The following is a 25,491-nucleotide window of genomic DNA, read 5'->3' as shown; positions in this document are numbered from 1 at the left end:
TATTTTCTGAATCTTAATTAAGGAAAAAGCAAGGCATATCAAGAATTTGCTTCAAAGAGCAACTTGGTTCTGAAGCCCATTAGGACCAACGTTATTTGGTAGCTTTACTGAACATTATAATCATCTTCTAGTATCTCTGACACTTGTCTTACTTTGCCTCTCCTTTTATAACAACAGAGATACAACATATTGACTAAAGAAAAAAGAGTTTCTCTGACTACATGAGTATCTTTGCACAATTATAGTAGAGTTGATAGTAGAGTTGATCAAGCTCCTAAACATCCAACCAGGTAGGAATACAGTCCCTACTCCTGATATTTCTATCTGGAAAGGTCTCCATCCATTTACCCTTTTATCTTCTTGCAAGGCTTGGACTCAGACGAGGCTACTGAGGCACTCACCTCAATTAAGAAATTTAAGGATGCACTCAAAAACTCAATAATTGAGAAAAAATAATATTTAATGCAATATTTTTAAAAATCAAAATAAATGCAAAAAACCCAAGAGGAACAAAATATAAAAATCTTCCATAAAAACCACTCTGCCCTCACTTGCTTCGTCCTAACTGTGGCCCCGTTCAGCTTCCCGCCCTGGGAAGAGCAGTGAGTGTTTCTGTTGTTGGGTTTGAGAGAAGGATCTGAGTGTGCTCTTCCTTCAAAGTCTGTCAGCCTGCCCTGCTCTGCTGTGTTAAGTGTTACTCAGGTGGGCCCCAGCCAGGAGGGGCTGCAGTCAAGCAGAGCTGACAGAGGCTCTGAGGTTGTTAGCAAGCCCGCCTCACTGGCAGACTAAGCATGAAGTACCCCAGCAGCAGCCTTGGTGATAAGGGTGACAGTTTGCTCTCCAGCTCCAACTGCCTGACTTCTATGGGTCAGTGTCTTTCTCAATCGATTCTGAATGCAGGTGAAAAAGAGTGGTTGGTGTTGATTCCATTGACATGCAAATAGAACATCAGAACTCCTAGCTGGGCATTCTTCTGACTATGATAACAGTGGCCTCCTGGCAGCCAGATGGTGTGCCTCAGTCTCTCCTGCTTATTCATCTTTAAGATGATGGGGGTTGGGCCACTCAAATGTTAATTAGCTTAAGTTCACAAACTAAAAATAATCTCCAACACAGTTTATGTCCTTTTGGGTTTACTTCTGCTTCATTCTGCAATTGGTACTTGAAAGAAGAATTCTTTCAAGAATTAGACCCTAAATGACGGTAAGTCTAATGACCAGGAGCTTCAGAGAAAGTCCATCACCACCATTATCACAATTCATTGATTTCCAGCATACAAGACGAATTGCATCAGATTTTCTCTCTTCAATTAGTTTGTGGTCTGAGATAGGTCGAATCAATATATAAAGGGCAATAAAGTACATAAAAATGAAACAAGCAGCGAATGATTAGTTAAGGGCACAGAAATATCTTAACAAAGAGAGTGCATGCCATTGTTACACTACTGGCTTGAGTTATTATCATCAAAAGTAGAAATAAGTTAGAGACCTTTATAGTGGTGTTTCCAGATAAGAGGGTCATAGTCAACAACAAGGTTATGCAGTAAAGAATATAAAATCTACTTGAAATCAGGATATGTTTCTGAGAATTTTGAAGCCAAAAAAGAAGTGAAAGAGTCAGGGTTTGAGTACATTTAGACAAGAAAGAGAATGTCCTGTGACCAGGTAAGTGGAGAGTAAGAAAGAGCTATCAGAAAACATATGGAAGGCTCCAGAAATTACTGATAACAAGTAGTCCAAGGTCAGTCATCTACTTTCACATACTTCCTCCAACCCCACACCAAGAAAAACTTCATCATCTGCTCACTAATGCCTGGAATTTTTGTATCTGAGAGTAAAGGCATTTATGGCAATTTGGATTAAGAATCATTCATTCATAATACATTGAGACTGCAAATGGAACTCAATCACACTAAAATGTAATCAGCCAATCAGTCATTAAACTCTTCTCATTCTAATGAGGCAAGGACTGAAATGTTAAAACGGAAGCCTGTGTGTCTCACTTATGTCTGCATCCTCAGGACCTAGCACAGTATCAGAAATTAGCATGTGCTCAGTAAATATTTGCTGAATGAATGAATGAATGAATGGAGATCGAGCAAGGATATGAGAGAGGACTGAAAGAGAGTAAAAGTGCAGAGAAGCAGGAGAGCAAACACACATATGCATATATGTATGAGGGAGAATGGCCAGCTCCGGCAGGCACTGTGATAGATGTTTTGTCTGTTTTTTGTTTTTAAATCATATAGTATATTAACCATTAAAGAATATGTTTATACGACCATAACAGAAATCCCAACAAACCGTAGCTTAAACATACTAATACATGAAATTATTTTTCTCAAATAATGAGATGCATGGAAGTAGGCGGAAGCTAGTGTTGATGAAATAGTTCAGCAAGGTCAAGGCTGTCATCTCTATGTATCTCTTGGCCCCAGTATGACTGCCACAGCTCCCTACATAGGATGTATATTCAAAGGGGAAAACTGAGGAGACACCAGGGTATTTTTCCCTTTCATCAGAAAAGCAAGCCTTCAAGAATCTTTATCAGACTTCCACTTGGAACTCCTAGGTTAGATATGTTCGCTTTGTTCCCTTTTCAGCAGAGATTCAGGAGTGTAAAGTATTTTTCTGGACAGCCTGACATTTTGAAGGAAATTTACATTTTGTTATTAATGAAAAAACAGGGGGAATGGGTTTTGGTAGGCAACTATACTAGTTTTCTATTGCTACTCTAATTACAGAATTCCTGAATTTAGCAGCTCAAAATGACATACATCCATGACACCTCAATTTCCACGGGTCAGGAGTTTGGGTATGGTATAACTGGGTCCTCTGCCTAGGGCCTCACAATGTAGGTATCAGATGGGCCATGTTCCTTTCTGGAGCTCAACATCATCTTCCAAGCTCATGTGGTTGCTGGCAGAGTTAGATTCCTACCTGCTCTGTCACTGAGGCCCTTGGGTCCTCTAAGCTGCTCACAGTGCCCTGCCACATCACAGCAACTGCTTCTTTAAGGTCAGTGGGAGAGTCCCTTTATCTGTCTCCAATCTGCTAAAATGGAGTCTCATAATGAAACATAACCCCAGGAGTGACAATCCATCACCTTTGCCATATCCTATTGGTCATACTCATGAGGAGGGGATCATACAAGGGCATGGATGATAGAGGGTTGCCCTGGACTGTGTCTGCCACGGGAACTGACAGTGTCATGAAGAAACCAACAAGGGAATTATTGAAGCTTAAAGGCTCATTCAGGTCATATAGAAAGTAAAGAGGCAGGTCTCCACAGATGTCTCACTAGGTTGTCATTTTCTAAACTATCTTCTGTAGAACCCCACTTCTACAAGATAATATTTGGTGTATTTGAGGGGGGAAAATTTGGTGTTCAAATAGGTTTAGAGAATGTTGGAATAACTAAAGTTGAACTGATTTTTTAAATGTAAAAACTCTTTAGCATGTTTATCATAAATCTCATGGGAAAGACAGAGGGAGGTTGCAGCCTTTCCAAATTAATCTAATGCTGGGACATTTTTGTGCATAAAACAAGAAAAATAATAGCTAACAACAACTGAGCACATTCTGTGATGCAAGCATTATTCTAAACACCTTCATAAGCAAATGATGCTGGAGGGGCTGCCAGAAGTACTGTGTGTGTGTGCGTGCGCGCTCACGTGCATGCACACACACATGTTCATTTGTGTGGTTGGGGAACAAATAGAGGTGATGCAACTTCTCCCTTTCCTCCACTCTTCCAAATTTCCAGTCTCCCATCAATGCCTTCAAGGTGAGTTTGAAACTTAGAGAGGACAGAATATCCTGCACATCTTCAGACATATGTATTATTATTTGAACAACTATTCAAAGACTCAGATCCAGATCTCTTGATTCCAAGCCTAATACATTGCCGGCTGCAATGTAGCATTGCGTGTTAAAGAAAATAAGTGGTTGATCTCGCTAATCTTACATTCTCTAACACTACCCATCTCCGAACATTTATCTGGCAGTAAATGGAATACATCAGAATCTGCAGCTTTACAGTATTCTTCCCAAAGTAACCAAATTTACTTTTTCCTTTTGTTACAATCTCTGCCTTTCCTCTTGACTTCCTTTGGGTGATTATCCACTCCCTGAGATTTGCTTCTTTCAAAGAAGAATCAAGGATGTTGTTAGCTGGCAGCCAGGAAGCGGGTGTCACCATCCATCAAAGGTCAGCATAGAGCTGCAGCCGGCACCATGGGAAGGGGCCCTTTAGCAAGGAAACAAGACCCAGCTTTTCTCCAAGGCCATGTGACAACCAAGAATTCTCCAGAGCTGGACAAGAGTAAATATTCCAGGAATGGCTTTGTGGTTGGTTGTACTATTCCCACAGTCTGAAGGGAATTTTTAAGGAACCTGCCCAAACATTGCCTGTCTATGTAAAAACTATTAGTCTGACCCATTGTTTCTTTATTTCCACATATAATCAATGTCAAAATGAGAACATCACTAGGCAGTTAGGAGAACTGCAAATGGAATGATCTGGAACTTAACCAATTCCTGAATAAAATTTATTACCTAATAGTAGACACACATAAAACTATTCTAAGTTTTTTAAAAAACAAACAAAGGCAAGGGCTAGGGTGGGGAAAGTGTGTGATAATAGTTTATAATACTATTCTGGCTTTTCTAAGTATTATTATTTGTTTCAGTATCACCTTACTTTAGATCTATTTTCTGAGATTTACTGCTTTTCCTTGGCACTGGACCGTTTGCCTTTCTTCAGTTAACAAAGAAATTCTGCATGAAATGGTACAAATCAAAGTCAGATATCTGGGAGCCAGAATGTCTACAGGAGCCCATGTTCTGGACTCTGAGAGGTAAATAGCCACTAGTTACGGGAAAAAAGAGAGGGAGGGGAAGATAAATTGAGAATTGGTTTTCTGTTTTTATGCAGAAAGAGGATTGTGTTTTTCACCTGTCCATTTCTACTTAAGAAAAAAGCGATACAATTTCCCAAACCACTGGATTGCCCTTGTTTCCCTTCTTTCTCAAAGCAAAAAGGCTTTTTATTTAACTGGTTAATTCCTGAGCTTCTCTCATGCCTTCTTCCTCACTATGAAAAAGATTTTCTTTTCATCATACATGTATATATTTTGAGGACTAACCAGTATTCCAAACTTCAGTGTTACTGCTTTTCTTTACCACTCACTAATGAGAATGGTTGCTTAATAACATTCTGGATTAATGATGGCCAGAAGACAAGACTGGATTCAAGATCAGTGTAGATTCATTGCAGTTAGCATAAAGGTTAGAGATTGGGTTTGAAATGTTACTGTAAGAAGCCATGAAAGGAGCAGAAGTCACAGGTTTTCTGTGAGTAATAATGCATTGTGTTTATTAACTCAAAACATATTGAAATGTTACTGTAAGAAGCCATGAAAGGAGCAGAAGTCACAGGCTTTCTGTGAGTAATGATGCACTGTGTTTATTAACTCAAAACATACCCCACCAACAGTTTGGACAACCAAGCAGCAGTGAGTCCCGGAAAGGATGAGGACATTAATAGGAACAGAGAGCATTAAAAAGAATTAAAAGAAAATATATTGTGTAATCTGCTATACCAGTGGTTAGCAAACTTTTCCTTGTAAAAAGCCAAATAATAAATACTTTAGGCTTTGTGGACCACATACAGTCTCTATAGAATACTGTCCTTCTTGGTTGTTGTTCTTACAACACTTTAAAATGTAAAAGCCATTTTTAATCCTTGGACTGTACATAAACAAGACACATACCAGCTTTGGCTCACAGGCTGAAGTTTGCCAACCCATGCTTTAAATAATTTATACCCAGCAATTAAAATCAATCTTTTCTTTTTAAATACAAGTTTAAATCAAGACTCCTAGTTGTTTTAAAATAACTCAATGACATAATAGTTCAAATGTGCTAAAACCTCTACATGGTTAAAATATAATCCAAGGTGTCAAGTCAACGGGGCTTACTTATCTGTTGGTTTTTATTTTCCTCCTCCATCTCAAAAATATTTAAACTTGAGAAAATGAATGTAGGATCAAATTAAAACTGTGCAGCTTCAAAAGTGGAAATTTTTCTTCCTTAATTTATCTTATCTAAAATCCTTGAATACATAATAAAAATAACGGTTGCCTAATATAGCATTAGACAGCTAATTATATATTTCTTATAAGTGCCAGGAGAGTGTTAATTCTTAGTTTGGTTATAAAAAGGGAGAAGAAGGAAGAGGATGAGAAAAAATAAACAATATTATAAAGCACTAAATTAGCAAGCATAAAGAATAGTAATAACAATTAAGCTAGACATGTTAGATTTTAAAAAGCACAATTGGAAGCAAAAATCTCATCTCTTTTTCACCAGAAAAAGTAATCAAAGACCATTTACTTCCTTAAGATGAGTTTTAGAAAAGCCCAACAAAACTAAGAGTAGTCCCGCATGGCAGGTGAGGCAGCAGCTGATTTTAGGAATAGAGAGCTAACTGACTTGCTCGACAGTTTCCTCACATTACCTTAACGTCAAGGTAGAATACTTCTATATTTTGCATTATGAATTTTACATTATCCCAACCTCAAATACCAATTTTCTTTAAAGCCCTTATGTGAATTTTGAATTCTGCCCTATAATATATCCACATCATTTTCATACTAGAGAATGGGCAATTGGTTAAATTTCTACAGTGCTACTAAAATTCCCCAGTGTCTACCTTAGAGCTTCATCTGCTCCTCCTGACTCCACACATACCCTTGGAGTCATACCTTTCCCATGTTGCAGGAATCCAACAGAAAGAGGCTAGACTTCCCTGATGGTCCAGTGGTTAAGAATCTGTCTGCCAATGCAGGGGACACAGGTTCCATCCCTGATCTGAAAAGATTCCACATGCCGGGAAGCAACTAAACTCGTGCACCACAATTGCTGAACCCACATGCCACAACTAATGAAGCCCGCGCCTAGAGCCTGTGCTTTGCAACAAGAGAAGACACCGCAACAGGAAGCCAGTGCATCACAACCAGAGAAAGCCTGTGCACAGTAATGAAGACCCAGCACAGCCATAAATAAATAAAAGCAAAACATTAAAACAAAGAAGCAGGGGGCCTGAAGAATGTCCCCTGCCACAGCCTTCTCTCTGCCAGGCACTGAGTTTCCCTAAAGGGATGTAGGGACTCCTAGTTCTGGCCTGAGGCTTCTTGATAGGAAAAAGAAAGGGAAAAAACACAGGTCATGGGAACAGGGCAAATACTTCATATGATTACATGTAGATTTCTAGAATGTGCCTATGTCAAATTTGTATATTTCAAATATGCCAAAAAAGTGTTGTTTAAAAGAGAGAAATTAGAAATCTTTGGGAGAAGATTATTTTTTAACACAGATTTTTATCTATTCACTTTTGCTTACAACACTAAATTACCTATGTAAGATTATACTATAACAAATGAGGGGAAAACTACATTACCCCCATTTTATAACTGAAAAAACTAAGCCTCAGAAAGAGCGCGAGTCTCTTCCCGCAGTCCCAGGGCTCAGAGAGGCTGACTTGAACCAATGCTGTTTGCCTCCACACTGACTTTACCCCTGCACTCTTGATGATATTCTGACACTGAACCTTATTGAAATCTAAATATTCCTTAGCAACTTCTTACTCTTAGAGTGCTCTATGTTGAAATTAATGGTATTTCTGTTTAATAATTCAGCATTGATTACTTTATAATGCCAGCTAAAATACTACACTATAAAGAAGGAAGGAAATGAATACTTCTAGTCCCTAGGTCCCTATGGATCGCTGGTGCCTGCTAGAATCTTCAAGGATCGCCCCATTAGCTTGTATTTAATAGCAAATCATCTGGGCTTCATAGCCCCTGAGCCATCTCACCAGCCACCCTCTGTGCTTCCATTTGTTAGTGTTCACCTGCTCCCTCTCATTAATATGCAAATACGCAGTGGTTTCAGCTCATTCCCAAAGCCTTGTCTTGACATGAAGCCATCTTTTCTCTCAGTGTGCTTCTTCGAGTGTCCATTATCTAAACTCTGAAATGTCCCATAGCAACCTTGATATCTCTGAGAAATAAAAATGTTTCAAAGCCCTGACAACAGAAACAGAAAGAATAATTCCCCGGTAAAAAGACAATGCAAGCTGGAATCCCCACAACATGCTATTTCAATCCTTATCTCACCATGAGATCTTGCTCTGGTATTGTCCATCATACTCACAAATACTGAGGAGGAGCAAGACTCTGTTGGACTCGGTGGTAGAAAATGTTTGTTCATGTGTTTTATGCCATCCTAATCATTTTATTATATTTAATTCAGGTTGTCTTTGTTAGAGAGGCCCTCAACCAGTGCAGCAGTCATTTTTTTCTTGCTGCGTAAACATTACAAAATTAACATGTTATCCCATTGTGATCTTCCAGCTTTCCCACAAAAGATTCACACTGCAACTACTAGGATGTGACAAAAAAGCAATCTGAACTTCCTGCTTCTTCATGGTTTGCATATGGGACTTTTCCTGTCAAAAATTCTGGGTGTTGAGGATGGTGGGGGAGGTCAGGGGTAAACTTCTGACTCCAGTATGCACCAGTTCTGGTGTCTAGATACAAGGCACGTAGGCAAGCTTTGAACAAGAGGTTGTGTGGTTTTTAAGTTTTGACAAAGATGCTCCTATTGACTCTCTTTAGAACTATGAAAAACTCTGGCATTGGGTGAGCTTTTTCAATCTTGGGAGTGTCTATTCTCCTTGCCTAATTATGGAAAACAATATTAAAGTATCTAATTCTTCAGTTTCAAAACACAGTACACACACAGCTTGCCATTTGTTTATTACTGTAAAGTGATAGCTTAAAATTAAGGGAATTATCTACATAATAGAAACAGAATATCCATAATCATAATTTTCTATATTTATCAAAAGACAGGTGCTGGGTGAGCTGCCTCCAGTTCTACATTCACGTTGTATCAGACGGGGAGAAATTTCCATTGTAACTCTAATACATAACCACCATCCTAATGCTATCCCTTTAATACATCTCTTTAGCTTCATACCTTTAATTTTTTTTTTCCACCTTGAGTCTTATAAAGTCTTATTTTTGAAAGCCACACTAGATAAATGGCAAAAATGTCAATACAGAGAGGCAGCCCAGACATGTGTATAACAGCCAGGGGATCCAAAAAGAAAAGTTTTTAAAATCAAGATTCATGTCATTTACTTTCTACTGGAAAATTACACTTGTTATGAAACAGAGACATCAAGGTAGTGTTGTGAGGATTAACAAGATCACATTGGTTAAGTGCTCGAAACCCCCTGGAGATTGAGTCCATCGTTTTACCTCCTGGGTGCATGATTAAAACAAACCAAAAAAAAAAAAAAAAAAAATCCAGTTTTCTTTAATGCACAATGCATAGAGTCAGTAACTGCCAGCAGCCTTTATTAAACTTCTTTCTTTAATCCCTTTAGTAACTAATGTTATCAGAGGAGAGAGTATTGTGAACCCAGGTTAAAAGTGAAGTAAAGGTAGACAACTAAGAAGACAACTAATAAATTCTTATAATTTTTACCCAACACATTAATTACAGCAAATCATACTACATTCATCTGTTAGTCTATATGACAGAACAGAATGAGCAAAATGTTTAGGATGAGACCAAATTGGATTCAAGTGCTGGTTCTTTCTACTGGATAGATAGCTCTCTTTAAACTTCAATTTCTACATCTAAAAAAATGCAATGACAAGTTTTCCTCTAATAATTAGTGTAAGTAATTCAGACTTACACTCCTATTAAGAACAAGCAAAACAGTCAAGCAAAATATTTTATAATCATAATAAAAAAGATAAGATACTGAGGAATTACTAGACCAAAATCTGAAAGACAAGATTCCAGAGAGGTAAGACCAAAACACAAAGCTACTGTTGCTCTGAAGTCATTTGCTGATCTAGAAAAAATAAAATAGCAGCAAAACTGAACTGAGCTTTTGGCAGCCTAAAAGATTAGAGAGTGAAAAGGTAAAGCCCAGAGGGTACTGAAGCTGGGTACTTAGATAAATCACTCCCAGTTTAACCTGGAACTCCATAGCGTCAGGCTGACTTCCCCAAACTCTGGAAGTCACCCAGTCTGCCCACAGATCTGCAGTGCTCTGGTTATCCCAGGCTATCCCAGGCCTTGGACTGGGATTGAGAGCTTTTCTAAGGCTCCTGGGAGCACCACGTGTCTGAGTCAGTATTGGTTCAATACACATTCATCCATAATGCAAATTTTGTACCACCTTTCATATGTGTTTAATAGTTCACCTATAACAGATCTGTTAATACAAGGATAATACCAGTTTTTCAGGTTTATGAATGGAATTTGATGAAACTGTTGATATCCAGAATCAGCATGATGCTGAGATAGCCTTATATATTCACCTTACTGCCCTTTCCGTGACCTTCATTCCTTTCTCTCAGTTTCACATCTTTTCTTCTTACCTTTGCCCCCTTTTCCCTTGAACACTTAGGTTTCACCTTTTCTCTGGCCCATATCACCAAATAGCCCTCCCATTACTGCTTTACCATTTTACGAGTTATTCTCAAGTTTAGTCAAGTCACATGGGAGACAGTGCAAAGAAACAGGTATGTGTGCACATAAAAACATCAAGGTTACTTGAGCACGTGTTCCAAAATTTTTCATTAACTAGTACATCAAATGGGTTTGTTATTTTTGTGATATTTGTGAATCCACCTATTTTAATATCTCCACTGCTAAGTGCTGAGCAAATGATAGGTGATCAACGTTAGCCAGATGCTGGAGAGAGGAGCCAAGTGTAAGAATGATTCCTGCCTTTCAAGGGGTCCACTTGAACTGTAGCTGAAGAAAATACATGACCGATGTCAGTCAATTACAGAAGCAGTGAGACTTCAGACAAGAATCTGCGAGGAAAGCAGGACTTCAACTGGGGATTAAGGCTGAAGAGCACTGAAAATGCCAAGGAAGGAATGGAGATGATGTGGTCTAGGAGGGGAGGAATCTACTGCGGACTGCAGAGGGGACGGAGCGCTGGCTGGGAGGTAAGAGCAAGTGCATGAACTCAGTGCCCACTGTGCGCTGTGTACTATTCTACGCACCTTACAGATGTCACTCCCTTTTAGACGTCTCAAGGAGCCCTGTCAAGGGGGCATGCCACAGCTTTTCAGATAACACATTGAGGCTTCAATGGCCATACCACAGAGGCTGTAATTAAGTGGTGACACTGGCTTACAGGCAATAGACAAATGGGAGCCAACTGTTACAGGTTGTTGAGGAAGGAAGTAAACGCCAAGAGCAGCTTCTAGAGCAATTTCTCCCATCTTAATACGTGAGAACAAACAAAATCTGGTTATGACTAAATAGAAGGTTGTGGGGCTGTGGGGTTTGATGTGTTCTGGTCTTGGACCAAGTAGGTGGCTGTGAGAACAGAAAGCAATGGATAAATCTAAAACTAGTTTAAAGAAATAGGAGGAGGGCATGTTGACATTGGCTGGACAGATGAAAGAGAAAGAAAAGTAAAAAAAAAAAAAAAAAAACTCAGGACTTTCCTGGTAGTGCAGTGGATAAGAATCTGCCTGCCAATGCAGGAGACATGGGCTCAATCCCTGGTCCAGGAAAATTCCACATGTCCCAGAGCAACTAAGCCCGTGTACCCCGCAACAGGAGAAAGTCCAGCAAAACAACGTAGACCCAGTACAGTCAAAAAACCTTCAGAGAAAAATGGCAAAAAAAAAAAAAAAGTAACATCGACCAACAGAGAATAGACAGGGGAAGCAACCTCTATGAAGAGAAAGGGATTTCTGGTTTTAATGTGTTCAGCATAGAGCCATGGCAGGGCTTCTGAGGGTGAGCTTAATGTAACCCCTAAGGAGCCCTTGGATAAGAGATGCCTGCGCAGCAGGAGAGTGTATGAAGCACCGGGGTGTCAGTAAGATAACTGTTATTACTGTGTAAAGACTCAGAAGTTTCTTATAGGAAAGATGCAGCAAAAGCACAAAATGATAAATAATGAGAGAGTTCCCCCAGATGCCATTTGTGTACCTTTCTCCTCATTCCAGGCTTTCCTCTCAGTTCCCACTAACTGCCAGGCATGTGTGTCATAATACTGCCTCCACTTAATTCCTGCCCATGTTTGTTTGTTTAGATGTGTCTATGCCTTTCATCCTGCCCTACTTTTGTGCTGTGTCAAATAATAAGGACACTAATAACTGGAATCTGTCCATTTTGGCCTGTACAGCACTGATTGCTGTGATATTCCTCTGTACCATGTTATTTCATGAGGTAGAACCCAATTACATTGAAGATTAAATTCTTTTAGTCAGCCTTTCTAATGAAACTGACCTCACAAATCTTGCATGACCTTTGTTACTTTACTTAGGGTAAAGGCTGAACTAGCTTAGCAAAATCTTCAAAATAGAGGAACTTGATGATGTTCAAAATAGATGGGCTTCCCTGGTGGCTCAGACAGTAAAGAATCCACTTGCAATGTGGGAGACCTTGGTTTGATTTCTGCATTGGGAAGATCCCTGGAGGAGGGCATGGCAAGCCACTCCAGTATTATACTTGCCTGGAAAATCCCCATGGACTGAGGAGCCTGGCAGGCTACAGTCCCTGGGGGTCTCAAAGAGTTGGACAGGACTGAGTGACTGAGCACACACACACACATGACAACATGTAATTTTATTTTTCACTCATGTTATAGTTCAAAAGAAGCAGTTAAGATCTGCTGGGCTGGCACTGACATCATCAACTCATAGCTTCCATTTTAGAGACTAAGGTGGCTATGACAGTCCCCTTGGAAAGGGAAGGAATAGATGGCAATGGACTTCCTGTGTTAAAGAACTGACACATTTTAAAGAATGTGCACACATCACTTGTGCTCACACCTCACTCCTCTAGCCTTAGTAGTATGACACAGGGCTGGTTCAAAGGAGGCTGGAAAATACAAGCTTTCTAGTTGGGTGGCCTTGTACCAGCCTTTCAAAATGGGAGGAGACGAGGGAGTTCAGGGTTCTATCACTGGAAAGAAAAAAGGGAGAATGGATTTGTGGGAACCATCATCAGACTCTAGCACATCTGGGTTCAGATTTCCACTCCTATGATGCTCATTTAACAAGACCTATGTCTTCAAATGCTAAGCTAAGTTTTAAAGCAGCAAATCCATTTTGTAGTGCCATTTGCAAGTTTAACATATTGCTATTAAAAGAGCAGAAGGGAGATCTCCTTAGGTTGTAATTAGGAAGCAAAGGGCTAGAATGAGCCTCTGGGTTTTCTCTGACTCCTACTCCACTCTGTGGGAGACCATTGATTCTAAGAAATGAAATTTGGAAACTTCTCTCACAGTGTGTGTGTGTGCTTAGTCTCTCAGTCATGTCAGACTTTCTGTAAGCCCATGGACTACAGCCCGCCAGGCTCCTCTGTCCACAGGGATTCTCCAGGCACGAATATTGGAGTGGATTGCCATGCCCTCTTCCAGGGGATCTTCCAAACCCAGGGATCGAACCCAGATCTCCCACATTCTTTACTATCTGAGCCAAGCCTCCTCAGCAGTTAAGCGCAACCAATGAACATCACTCTCTCCAATTTAAATTATGAAAAGTCCTCTTCTGATCCTGATTTACATCAATTTTGTCAGCTGAGTGAACACCCATGGAAGTGAACAGTGAGTCATTTCCCAGCATGTTCTGAGAGCACTTCTAAACTTGCAGAAGACACTGCCAAACATGAATTACCAATCACACTGATGCAAAGAGTAAAAGGGGAGGATGTTTCTGTAATTCTTCCCCACAAATGTAATCTTGACAAATGAAGCAATATTATGTCTCATCAACTAATAAACTGTCCAGATTAGAGTTGCATGTAGGGGTAGAAACAAGCTAAAATTATGCCTAATACTCCTGGAAACAATTTTTCATCTTCATTTCAAGAGTAGAGGACAGAAAGAAGCAATAGAAAAGTCAACACAACTAAAGCAAAACAAAAAAAATAAGTTTTCTCCACATGGATGACCTAGAGAAAAACGTCTTAGTTTTTTTCTTCAGTTCTCTTGACTTTTCTACAGGAATTGTTTGATTTCTCCCTCTTCTACCTCAGCAACAAGGATGGGCCTAGAGATTTTCATACTGAGTCAGCCAGACAAAGACAAATATTATATAATATTGCTTATATGTGGAGTCTAAAAAAAAAAGATACAAAAAATGAACTTATTTACAAAACAGAAATAGACTGACAGACATAGGAAAAAACTTATGGTTACCAAATGAGAAAGGGGGATGAGCGAAGGGATAAAATGGTGGGCGGAGGGGTGTGGGGAGGGTGGGCGGAAACTAAGAAGTTTTCTAGCTCCGCTAATTCCAGGGGCTCCATTACTGAAATCCAAGAAAACACGGCAAACACTCTGGCCATATAAGGCTGTGTTTGGCTGTTTCAAGTTCTTTGAGCCAAAACCAGGCCATGAACTTTCTGATTTTTAATGTGTGTGCTCTTATCACTTGGAGCTTATAGTTTACTTTAGATATGTTATAAAATAGAATAAATCATTTGATTATAGACCGTTTTTTAAAAGTATGTAACTGATTTTTTTAGAACAGTGCCATAGTTTCTCATCTATTCACCCACTCCTGATAAAAATTCCCAGTGAAAGAATCCCTTTCTTGAAATGAATATGTTTAAGGTACAAATCATTTGTGTTTCAGGTTTCTGAATGTAGGAGTATGTTGTATTCAGCTGCTTGTTAGGACTCCAGGGACAAGCTTAAAATGGGTCACACGGATGCTTGTTAAGGCAAGTTCTTTAGAGATCGATCTCATTGCCTGAATGAACAAAATATACACACTTTATAACAGTTTGATATTGTCGTGGCCCAAGAGCATTCGTTTATAGGTTATTAGTAGTGTTTACAGAATTCAAACAGAAAACCAAAAATACTGATGTGCTTTATATTTGCAAGAATAATATTTTTCTGTACTTTACAGAGGTCTCCTATCTATAGAGAAATAACTTTCAAGCTATACTAACATTTTTATTATATCCTAGTGATTACTTTGCTATTAAAAATTACAGGAGACTAATATTTAAGAGCCATATTATAATGAAACACATATTAGGATGTCTACCATTTAAGTTTTGTTTCAGTTTCAATTATTTTATTGCATAGGACCTCATGCCAAAACTTACCTAAGAAAATATTAGGATTTCAGATATTGCTTTACAGGATTTCTATTAAACAATATTTAGATGAACAAAACACTGTTTTGCAAGTTTTAGTCCCTGGAGAGTCATGAATAACTGCTTGTATTCAGGAGAGAGAATCCATGAAAACAGTCCTGACTATAAGAATGCAGCGTGTTATTTTTCCAACAATTCACACTCTAGGTGCCTGATCAAACCAGCAATTAAACTATCTAAGCACTACAGAGATAAAATCAGATTAAAATCAAATTATGGCACCCGGTCAAATACTTTCCAAAATAAAAACAAAAAGAGAGTCAATAATCCCCTTTTAAAGATGCCAGATGCAGCCACTCGCAAGATAAACAGTATTTAAGAACAAGTCCTAGCCCATAGAGGCAGGGAGTGTTCTCGTACATCCTATGGGCTTACAGTAAACTTCCCTTAACCTGTCTTTCTTGCTCTCTTCAGTCTTCAAGGGTGTGTATGCCTCTGAGCACGCACACATGTAGTAAAGGTCTGTTTTGAAATTGATCCCTGCCTGATATCATAGCCTGTAATTACAGTAGAATCCTCTAAACTTGGAGAGGTCAGGACAATGTCTTTCATGTTCACCTCAAATTCTCAGTGACTGGCTCAAAGAAGATGCTCAATAGGTACTTTCGAATGAATTAGTGAATGAATAAATCAGTGCCAAGATTTTACCCCCACACTCTTTAAAAACTACTTTTATCAGGGTCACCAATCACCCCTAATGGCTAAATCCAGCTTCCATTCTCGGTCCTTATCTTTTTGACTCATCAGCTGATTTGACAAGGTCTGAGGCTTTCATCATCATTACTCACTCTTTTTCCTATCTTTTTCTGCTTTCTCTTTTTCTCCTTGAGCTCTGAATGTTAGAGAGCCTCAGGATCCCAGTGGTGATCTTCCTTTTCTGTCATCTTCATCTCACAGCTTTAAATAACATCACTAACTTTCAAATTAACATCTGCAGCTTAGATCTCGTTTCTGAATTCCATACTATCCAGTCACTTACTGACAACTCCACTAAGACAGCATCTCAAACTTCACATAGCCAAACTTGAACTCCTATTCACCCACCACTTCTGCCCCAAGCGTGCTCCATCTGCATTCCTCTCCTTATCAGTTGATGGCCTTTCCCTCCTCCTTGTGCTCAGTCACCCACGTTTCCTAATGCTGCCTCGACTGGAGGTGCAACCAGAAGCAGAAAAATAAATGGTGCTCTCTTCCTCCTACATTCATTTTACCACCGTGCTTTCCATTGGCAGTTCCTATGTGGAAACCAGCTGGCAAGGGAGTCTAGGAAAATAGTTTGTGAGCTTCCAGACACATGGCACTGAGGAATGTTTAGAAGACTGAGTGTGGAGCTGAGCATCTGTGGACGTTTTTTTGCCACAGCCTCCTAGCTAGTCTCCCTGCTTCCACACTTACCCCCCAGCCTATTCTCCACTCTATACCCACAGGCATTTTTTTTAATGCGAAGTACACCATTTGTGACAACTCCTCCTAACGAATCAAATAGAATAGGGTAGGATAGGATAATAAAAACTTAAAAATAAAGTAAAATAAACTTCACTTGCTCTCTATTTCAGAGAGTAAAAGACAAAGTGTTCATAGATAACTGCAAATGAAATGTAACTAACCTCTGTGATCTTTCTGACTTAATTTTTCCACTGTTAGCTCTGGCAGCTACCCTGGCTTCCTTGCTGTTCCTGGACTACAGGTATGCTCCATTTTTGTCTTGGCACTGATTATCCTGAAAACCTGAAACACCCTTTTTCCCAGGTGGCCACCTGCCCAACTCCCTTACCACTAAGTCTTTACTAGGTTGTAACTTTTGTAATGAGTTTTATTTTAAACTGCAATCTTCACACCCTCAGGATTTCTAGTACCCTCTACTCTGTTTTTTTCTTGTTGATGGTGTTTTTAACGTAACTCTTACCACCTTCCAACCCACAGGACAATTTGCATGTTTAGTTTTTTATGTTTTCTTCATTAATTATTGCTCCCTGCACAAAAAGTTAAATTCTACAAAAGCAAGAATCTTTGTTTGATGACATTTCACAGGCCTACACCAGTGTTTAAAGAGTTATGAAAAACACTTTCCCTCATGCTTGATGTAATGCATGTCAGGGCAGGGCTATTGATAACCAGGCAATTGGTCCGTGTGAATGATAAACAGGACAACCATGGCTAACTAATCCTTTATGTCTTTTCTAATAAAAAGCTCTTAAAAAGGAAAAATAAAGAATGAGTATTACAGTGAAATGGTAGAAAAGCTGCAAAATGACAGAACCCAGTATATCAGCAGAATCCTCTCATGTGCAGGTTAACAGAAACCCAATCAAATCAGCTTAAGCCATAAGTTGATTTATCAACACCTAAGTGAAAACTCCAGTAGATGTGGAAATGGTGTGACGGGACCCAGGTACTCTGGCTGAGCCACCAGGGATCAGTCTCACTTTCTCCACATGACTTTTTCTTCCATGTTGGCTTCATTCTCAGGCAGGGTGTCCCCAACCACCAGCAGCAGTAGCTCAACTCTTGGCCACAAGGACCACAGAAGAGAGAGTAGCTCTTTTTTAGTGGTTCCAACAAGTTCCCTGACTGATGCTCACTGGCCTGGATAAGTCTCACCCTCCTGAAACTAAACACTCAATCTTCAAGTGTTCTGGTTTAGGTCATATGCCCTCCCACATCCCGTCCCTCAGGCCAGGGGCTGGAGTGAACCCACTCAAACCAGAAGAGAGTGAAGAAAGCATTTTCACAATGACTAGTCAAGGGCTTTTACCAAAAGCAGGAAGAAGGGGCATTAGGCTGGCATTACAACTGGTGTCTACTATATTAGGAAATACCTGAGGTCTGAGGAAATGTAACAGCATGTCTAGAGTAAAGTGATAGGGAAAGAGGCTGGAAAATTAGGTTGAAGTCTCAGTATAAAGAGCTTTTTTTTTTTCCCCTAATGAAAAAAGCACTGAAGTCTCAGGAAACTTGAGTTCTACTCCCAAATCTTTCCAGAACTATCTGTGTGACCTTGCCAAGTAACTCACTATCTATATAAGGGTGTCCTCAACTGTGAAATGACAAATTACACTAAAATAATCTCCACATTTCTCAACAACTCTGTCAGCTGACAGTTTCAACAGGGAAAACTAGATGTTGCAGCCAGTCGATGTCCATGTACCACAGACGTCCCTATCATTACATGAGGGAAGTAAGAAGTACCTGCTCCGCTCTCTCTTGCTGTGGGCTAAGGACCCCGTTTAGCACTGTTACCTCGTGCAGAGGTAGTCTGACAGATGTTAAATCTAATTCTAGGAAGAGAGAACTAGGTTTTGCCAGTGCTTGCCAAACATGACTATCCTCCAGCACTACCTGGGGAGCTCATCAAAAATATTAATTCCTGGGCACACCCCTATGGTATTGAATTGGATTCTTTAAATTGTGCTTTTAGAATTTCCTTAGTTTTTACCTCTTCCTACTTTCCAGTCATGGATGTGGCAGTTTTCTTTTGATCAATATTATTTAATGCTAAAAAAATAATTTTGTATATTTGTACACCAAGAGAGATCTTAGTTTGGGAATGTGTACCCAAAAAAATAGAGTCTATATTGCTTGACACTAAAATATGGGAGAAAAAAGAAACACCACATTCACTTGCATATTTGAATGTTTTATGCATTTGACAAGAATTGTGGTTTTCATAATATATACAAGACACATCCTCTTTATTCTGCCAGTTTCAGAGAACTAGTCATAACTTTGCAATTTTCACATAACATCCAAGTCACAATAAGAATAAAAGCATCCTTCACATTTCTTCAGTCACTGACTTTTTTCAATTCATCTCCAGAACTTTTAAAAATGTGATGATGGTAAGTAACTCAATATCAATCATATCTATTACATCTGCTCTTTTGTGATGAATTTTTGAATAGATCATAATGTATAATGATACATTATATTTGATCGAGTTCTTACATTTATGAATCAATCAGCTTTAATCTTAATATTTCTCAAAATATTTTTCTTTGGTTTGTTTAGCCAGTATTTTAATTTTTAAAAGCCTATCCACTCAGATATGGGCACATCAACCACATGAAAAGCCTGAGCCTTGAGGAAATGACATCTGAGTGCTGATACGTTTACCTTAAATAGTTCGTTCACACAAACAAGAGGGTCAGCATGACAGTGTATTCTCTGGGTTTGTCAGGAAATAGTTCATTCCAGCATGATGCAGGTTCCTGGGATTGTAGGAAGGGAGTTCTGAGAAAGCTTAAGTGACATGTAAATACAATATTTCCTGTCCACAAACATAAGAAAATAAACAGGCACACAAACACACACAGACACAATACATTTAGGATCCATATGTGAAGTGCCCTGAGAAGTGTTCAAGCAAATGCCTCAGGTTCAATGGTAAAAATACAAATATGAAAATAAATTCTAATGTTGCTATAAGAAAAAACCTTGAAGAAATATACTTCTCCTTTTCATGGGAGGATCAAGGTTGTATTCCTTGCCAAGGTTATTTGGATATGGAAAGAATTTCTCTTTGAAGTCATTAACTTGCTCATTCATTAATTTATGAAATATTTATTTAGCCTCTATTATGGGGAAGATCCCCTGGAGGAGAATATGGCAACCCACTCCAGCATTCTTGCCCGGAGAATCCCATGGACAAAGGAGCCTGGCGGGCTACAGTCCATGGGGTCGCATAGAGTCAGACATGACTGAAGCGACTGAGCATGCACGCATGTCTAGAGAGAGCACTAGGGAGATTTTTAGTATCTTCCTCATAAACCAAGACTGACACTACCATCGTTTTTTGAGTAGATTTCCTGGGACCATGAAGTTGCCACAGCCCTCCACATCACAGGAAGGCTCAAGGGTTCCTCACAGCCCCTCTTGCCCAAATACTTCTCCTATTGGGACCCACAGTAGATGAAGACCTCTTACCTATGTTCACAGAGCACCTCCTCTCTGCCTGGCACTGCCCTCATTCTAATTGTGGGAATAGGAAGGCAAATAAGACTCAGACCCTACCTGCAAGAACTTTCACCGTAGTGAGGCAGATGTAAGAAGCTGTATGTGTGTAGCAGAAGCAACAATAGTTGCTAAGGCACCCAAGAGGGCAGCTGGCTCCATCCCTCATGGCATCAGGGGCACTGAAGGGACATAAAGAGAAGGGAAAAAAGATCACGTGTTCATGGCAGAGGGGGATGCTGGTACAAGTGCAGAAACAAGCATGATCTGTTTGCGGGGAGAAGCTCTGGACGGCTTGAGAAAAAGTGAATATGAGAAGGAGGAATAAAGAGAGGGAAGGGATGTGAAGGCAGGAGAAGAGGATGGTAAGAAACAAGGCTGGACCAGATAAGGAGAGGTTTTGTTTGCTCTGGGAAGGCTTTCTTGCACATTACTTGAAATCGATAGTGGTACAGTCAGATTGCATTTAGAAACATCCCTCCTGTGGAAACCTGGGAGTGAAATAAGGTGAGGAGATCTGAGGTTAGCAGGAAGGATTCAGACTACCCTAGAGAGACTTGATATAAGCCAGCAAAGGGGGAGAGCTCTGAGGAATAGAGAGGGGACTAATTTGAGATTTGAGGTAACCAATCAGAGGTGGAGGATGCCTACAGGGAGCAAGGAATCCTGGGTGACAGGCAGGTTTCCAGACCCCACGTCTGGCCCAGGTCTAAGACTGTCTTTTCCTTTACTCCCCCTCACTCACTACCTTGTAGGCACACAGACTTTTTTGCTATTTCTTGAACATGCCAAGCCTGTTCCTGATTTGGAGCCTTTGCAGCTGGCATCCTTCCTGTACAGAATGCTCTTCCCTAGTCTTCACAAGGTAATTCCTTCTTGCCATCCTGGTCTTACCTAAAAGGTATCTCCTCAAAGAGTCCTTCCTGTCCATGGACCTAGATAAGGTTCAAGCTTTACCACTATCGTATTATCTGGTTTACTTTTTTTTCTTTCTTTTAAATCTACATTACAAATTTTTTATTGAAGTATAGTTGTTTTACAATGTTGTGTCATTTTTTTGCTGTACAGCAAAGTGAGTCAGCCATATGTACACATTTAGCCCCTCTTTTTTTGGATTTCCTTCCCATTTAAGTCTCCACCAAGCATTAAGTAAGGTTCCCTGTGCTATACAGGAGGTTTGCATTAGCTATCTGCTTTATACACCTTATCAACAGCGTGTGTATGTCAATCATAATCTCCCAACTCACCCCACCCTTCTATCTCCTTTGTTTTCACTTTCTTTAAAACATTTTTACTGTCTGAAGTTACTGTGTCTATTAAATTGCTCGGTTTTTGTCTGTCTCCCTTCATTAGAGTTCACCCTCTGAGGAGCAGACGTGCCTTTCTTGTTCACAGCTCTGCCTCCAGGAGCTGGTGCAGAGTAAGGCTCAATCAGTTTTCAAAACTGACTCATAAATGCTGAGCCTCCCACAACACGTGAGGAGGCACATGCAAAAGACTTGTTGGCGAGCAAGGGAAAGAGAACATCAAGAGAAACAGCAGTTTTGAGGATGCAACAGCCTGTCAGAATCTTCTCATGGATGACTTGGGTCAGAGGTAGGGTTAGCGGGAAACAATGAACCAATCTGCAGAAGGTCATGGGAACAAAGCAAAAGCACATTTTTGGTAACTGTTTTGAAATTTACCTGACCCAGCTCATAGTCCCTGGGTAGAGAACCACTGACTCAGGAAGCATGAGTCTATGTCATGCATTTTCGTCACTCAGTTACACCATGTCTGATGTGGTAATTTGACTCTTCAATGCACGGGTGTGTGCCTTGTCATGAGAGTCACCGTGATGTGGTGGAAAGTACACTGACCACAGGATCAGAAGGCCCAGATCCTGGGTCCTTAACAAACTCTGTGACCTTGGGAAAGACCTACACAAGACCAGTTCCACTGACTAGTCTGTTCTCTGTCTTCCAAACCTGTTAGGACACAAAACCTTGCACCACTCCTTTGGGCTAGGATTTTAAAATGCTACTGTTTTCATTTAGTAACTTAACCTTGGCTGCTCTCAGTTTTAACCCACACTCAGTTGTTTCCACAATGCCCCACTTTTATTTATAACCTTATTTTCTTTCCTAGGAAAGATTTGCTTTGAAGTCTTGTTCATGTCTGGATGCCATCTTCCAACTCAACTTCTCATCACTACCTACTGCCAACTTTGTCCCACTAGTATTATGCATATGGTAAAAAGTCAACAATGTTTGTCAAAAATTTTTGGGAAACAAAGTAGTGATACATATCAAGTACTTCAAACATTCTCTGACCTAATTATTTTTGTAGAACCTTAGATTTAATAAACAATTCCAAATGCAAACAAAAACATATATGCAAAGATGTTCAATCCAGTGCTGCACTGACTGCAAAACAAAACAGAACAAAAAACAATGATAAATAATCAAGAGAAGAAAGCTGAATAATTTATGAAATATCCAATGGTAGAAGCATCATATGTATGATATGTATGTAACAGAAGAATATTAAACATCCTTGAAAATGATGTTTTAATGGACAGAAAAGTAAAACATATTAAGAAGTCAAGTATTAAAAAGAAGAAACCTGTGCTTTATGTTTCTGGTTGTGCAATGTTATAGCCATAATACACATGGAGAGAAAGAGATAACAATGATCTAAGTAAAACAAAATGTTAGTCAGGATATTCTTGGAATATCATGCATGATTACTTTCTTTCTAAATCCTTTTTTTGTGTTTTCAGTTTTTGATAATGTATACATATTACTGTTTAATAATCAGAAGAAAAAACTTAAAATGTTGCTAATGAATTAATGAATTTTTTAAAAATTATTGTACTAATTCATTTAACTATAAAGTGAGACTAATAATGCTAATCTTATTTCCATATTCTCATACATGAAGCATAATGGAAACACTTATACTTTCCCATATTCTTATACACAAAGCATAATGGAAACACTATCATACTTCGTATTCAAATTGTTAATATTGGTACCTCAGATGGTAAAGAGTCTGCCAGCAACCCAGGAGACTCAGGTTTGATCCCTGAGCAGGAAGATCCCCTGAAGAAGGGGATGGCAACCCACCCCAATAGTCTTGCCTGGGAAATCCCAAGGGCTCATTTTGGTTTTCCCTAGTGGCTCAGATGGTAATGAATCTGCCTGCAATATGGGAGACCCAAGTTGGATCCCTGGGTCGGGAAGATCCCTGGAGAAGGAAATGGCAACCCGCTCCAGTATTCTTGCCTGGAGAATCCTAAGCACGGAGGAGCCTGGTGGACTACAGTCCTTGGGGTCACAAAGAGTCAGACACGACTGAGCAACTAATGCTATGTTAGTAAACTTTTAAAGAAAAATGGCAAGGTCTATATTTCTTTCAAATTAATGATTTTCAGGGCACATAGTAAGATGTGGCCAAAAAATAGTTGTTAAATTACAGCTTGTGAAGATTAATTTCTAAACTCTGAAATTCACAGTAGTGCAAATCAGTGCTCATCCACAAACATCTCAAAAGAAGAAAAAAAAAGAGCTAGATTTGTTCTGAGCAATTGATTTACAACTGTTTACTGAGAACTACTGCAGAGACTGGGATCATTAGCCTTGTTTGACAGTCTGAGGAGACTGAGATTTAGAGAAGTAACTTCACTAAGATCACTGTAGTATATTAGATTCAGACTATTTTCTGCTACTTCCAATGAGTCTATTATACAATCCTACCCCCAATGAGTCAGGCTTGGCCCTGTGCCTTGTTTAAGCCAGTGAGTAGAAATCTCACATTGTCTATCATGGGCTCTCTTTTTTCCCCTTCTCCCATGAGGCCAACAATGCTCTCAAGATATGGGCTTCTTCTTCATTTGGGGTTTGAAATAAAGAAACTATAGAGCAGAGGCATGGCCACCCAATAAAACATGCAACACAAGTGAGTAATAATGTTTGCTGCCATCAGCTACTGAGGGATCCGGCCATAGTACACTGGTGAGGACAAAATTCAAATCCAGATCTGCTGACTCCAAAGTCCATGTTCTTTTCACTACTTCATACTGTCTTCTCTTAAGTTTTTAATTATTTCGATGAAATTTATTTTTATGCTGAGAAAAAATTTTATAGTAAAACAATAGTCTTGGTGGTGGATCAGAAAGTGAAAGTTACTCATTCATGTCCGACTCTTCTGTGACTACACGGCCTGTAGCCCACCAGGCTCCTCTATCCATGGAATTCTCCAGGCAAGACTACTTGAGTGGGTAGCCATTCTCTTCTCCAGGGGGTCTTCCCGATCCAGGGATAGAACCCAGGTCTCCTGTATTGCATGCAGGTTCTTTACCATCTGAGCCACCAGGGAAGTCCGTAGTGTTCAGAGGTGTTTTTCAAATATAAAATTGCAATAGTCCTTTGTGTTCCCATGACTTCCATATCTTCTATTATGCAATAAATAATTTACACATTTAATCTAACACTCTGGAAACTGTTACTCATGCCTGCAGATTGATGCTGAGCTAAGAATTCATGTATTGGGTTAGCTTTATTACCTGAGTGTCCAGAGAGAAAATCCACATTTGGGCAAAATCCCTGCCCCTTTGCTTTGGGAAGATTGACTGAGTTAGTGGGTACTTGTCACTTCTTATTTGGAAACAAATCATTCTTATAGATGAGGAAATACGCTTTTTTAAGGTTTCTGCTTTTAACTTGGCCAGGTGCTATAGGCCACTCTGTGGGTGGAAATCTCTCAGTCCTAGTGTTGAAGGTGACTCAGAGACCATCAGGAAGCCTTTCCAAAAGAAATGGCCTGTTCTACTCAGTAGGATCAGCTCCTACTGAGCATAGTCATTTGCTGTCATGGAGATTCAGTCATTCAACAGGTACTGCTGGATTGGCTATAGGATTTTACAAAATTTCTGGCAAGCTCACCTGTTTTGAAAGTCTGGAAATTGAAAGTCAGGTTCTAACTTCTTACAGATTATAGCAATAAAATTGGTGCTCAAACCCATCAAACTCATTAAGCACTGATTTGGGGGCCCAAGAGCACTCACATGAAAACAAATACACACATACCATCTTTGGAATGTAACCCAAAAGCCTTAGACTCACCAGTTTCAAAGAAAGTTGAAGTCACATTAATTTTAATACTCAATGTCTCTGACTCATCTATTACTCTTTCATATAGAATTTTTAGTCCTTTTTAAAGTAACATCCCTGCCCCGAAGATGCATTCTGAATCAAGTCTGACTTGTACATAACTTGGACATCTTTTCCCAGGCTTATATAGGACAAGCATCCCCCATGTCCACCATTAT

The 25,491-nt window shown here is 39.6% G+C and overlaps 1 long non-coding RNA gene across 7 annotated transcripts; it reads left to right on the top strand.

Annotated features, from left to right (window-relative positions):
- The first annotated feature begins 961 nt into the window (after positions 1-961).
- On the top strand, positions 962-22,472 carry LOC145521997 (uncharacterized). 7 transcript variants are annotated; one of them, XR_014065829.1, is made up of 9 exons: positions 962-1,203; positions 4,155-4,209; positions 4,691-4,858; positions 10,826-11,044; positions 14,699-14,786; positions 16,875-16,917; positions 20,936-21,045; positions 21,534-21,776; positions 22,308-22,472. It is a non-coding gene; the product is annotated as an uncharacterized LOC145521997 (long non-coding RNA). The 7 variants fall into 7 exon arrangements; XR_014065834.1 differs by having other exon boundaries at positions 963-1,203; positions 10,872-11,044; XR_014065832.1 differs by having other exon boundaries at positions 963-1,203; positions 4,152-4,209.
- The last annotated feature ends 3,019 nt before the right edge of the window (positions 22,473-25,491 follow it).

The sequence above is a fragment of the Giraffa tippelskirchi genome, chromosome 9 (assembly GCF_054371585.1).
Source record: "Giraffa tippelskirchi isolate mGirTip1 chromosome 9, T2T-mGirTip1v1.2.pri, whole genome shotgun sequence".
NCBI lineage: Eukaryota > Metazoa > Chordata > Mammalia > Artiodactyla > Giraffidae > Giraffa > Giraffa tippelskirchi.
Note: the sequence above shows the minus strand (reverse complement) of the source record. Positions and strands in the feature narration are given on the sequence as shown.